The sequence below is a fragment of the Mastomys coucha genome, unplaced genomic scaffold (genome assembly GCF_008632895.1).
Source record: "Mastomys coucha isolate ucsf_1 unplaced genomic scaffold, UCSF_Mcou_1 pScaffold18, whole genome shotgun sequence".
NCBI lineage: Eukaryota > Metazoa > Chordata > Mammalia > Rodentia > Muridae > Mastomys > Mastomys coucha.
Genome location: NW_022196900.1, coordinates 56,277,146 through 56,279,265, shown reverse-complemented (window position 1 = coordinate 56,279,265; position 2,120 = coordinate 56,277,146).

The following is a 2,120-nucleotide window of genomic DNA, read 5'->3' as shown; positions in this document are numbered from 1 at the left end:
GAGTAGCCCTGGCTGTCCTGGAACTCACTCTGTAGACCAGGCTGGCCTCGAACTCAGAAATACACCTGCCACTGCATCCCAAGTGCTGGGATTAAAGGCGTGCACCGCCCCCCGGTTGTGCAAAACTATAAATTAAAAATAGTTTAAATATATTTTCCTCTAATTATATTTGAATTAAATTCATTTCCTTCCTTTCCTTTCTTCTTTCTTCCAGTATACTGGTCTGTGTTTTCAGTCAGGGTTTCTATTGCTGTGATAAAATGCCATGACCAAAAGCAACTTGGGGAGGAAATGCTTTGTTTAGCTGAAATTTCCACATTACTGTCTGTCATCTAAGGAAGTCGGGAACTGATGCACACCATGCAGAAGAGCTGCTTTCTGCCTTCCTCTACATGACTTGTACAGCCTATTTTATATACCTCAGAATCACCTACACTGTTGTCAAATGGACCGACTGACAGCAATTGTTGATTTTAAAAATGACATAATTTCCAGCCCAAACTTTGAGGGATTTTCTTAGTTACTATTACATCTCTGCAGATATTGTCTACATTCGTGTCAAGTTGTCAAAAGCCATGCAACATGCTTTCTTCCTTTTCTTCTTTAGTCTTGAAAAGAGTCTCATACAGCTGTTTTGGGAGCTTGTTATGTAGTTGAGGATGACCTTGAATTCCACACCTTTCTATCTCCACCTAATGAGTACAGGGGTTACAGTTATGTACCCCATTGAGCCCCATTTTATGTAGTGCTGATTTGATCTCCCAAGGCTTTGTGTATCCTATGCAAGGATTCAACCAACTAAGCTGTATCCCAAACCCCAGATTTATTTCCTTGTGTGGAATTTGAAAGGTAGATATACTATATGAGAGATAGTGCTGCTCCAAGTTTACTGAGGGACCACAAAACCAATTATGAGTCAAGTAAATGAGGCAAATGGGAAATATAAGCAACAGAACCCTAGACTCCTGCTAACAGAGACTGTTCCAGTCTGCAGAGGAAAGCCAGGGCATGCTCTATATCTCAGTCAATGTATAATGTCCTAAAAGCTCAATATGAGTGGAATTAAAATCAGTCTAACAACACCTCAATTTTGCCAGTGACTACTCAATAATAACCAAATTTCTGTCCTTGATACCTTGATTAAGAAAAAAGACATTACATTTTGCTCAAGCTGACAAAATAATTGTCAGAACTATAGGACTCAAGAATTTCTAACCTCTCATACACATCATTATTTCCCATTTAGCCCTGCCGTCTTTGCAACCTCAGCAGGAGAAGTGTCTGGCATTCCACAGTCACACCTACCAACTAGGATCTTTTTGAGAACTAAGCCCAGATGTGTCTCTGGATTCTTTTCAGAGTAGTTTCAGACACTGCAGTTTTCTGATTCGAGGTAGGATAGATGTCGATGAAAACTGGTATGATAGACCTGACACTAGGATGTCTACATGGTTTAGAGCTATGTTAACTTTCTGCCCCTTTCCCTCTGTTTTTCCAATAGAACTTAACTAGCTGCATTATTTGTGCTGATGTTCCCTGCCACACAGCTGGATTCTACTGTTATTGGGAAATGTTTAGCTCTTGAACACTGTTTTGAATATTCTGGAGGAAAACCTGCACACGGGCAGAGGAAAGGAAAGCAGCGCCTTCAAAAGCCATTTCCCTTTAAGGGAAATAAATGTCTATTTTAAAGCCAACTTGGATCTACAATCTCCAGAGGCTTGATTTTCAATATTCTTTTTATATAATGTAAAGAAGAGAAGTTACTGTCCATGACTTCTATCCCTACATGAACAGTATCCTGTCTAATCTTCATAGACAAATGTGCACCTTTCAAATATGAGTCTTTTTGTAAAGCTTACTAGCTGATAGAGTCTTGTGGAAAAACAAATAACAGTGAAGTAGAGTCTAGAGAATAGAAAGACAATGCCAATGGTTTACATTTGGACCTGAGTCAGCAATGTTCAAACAAATAATGGGGGGAAAGCCAGGAGAATCAGTAAAAACTACTACATGTGAAACATGAACACTGATGACTGCTCTCATCGCTTCTATTTATTTATTTATTTTTTAGATATTTTCTTTATTTACATGTAAATTTCTCCATTCCCAGTTTCCCC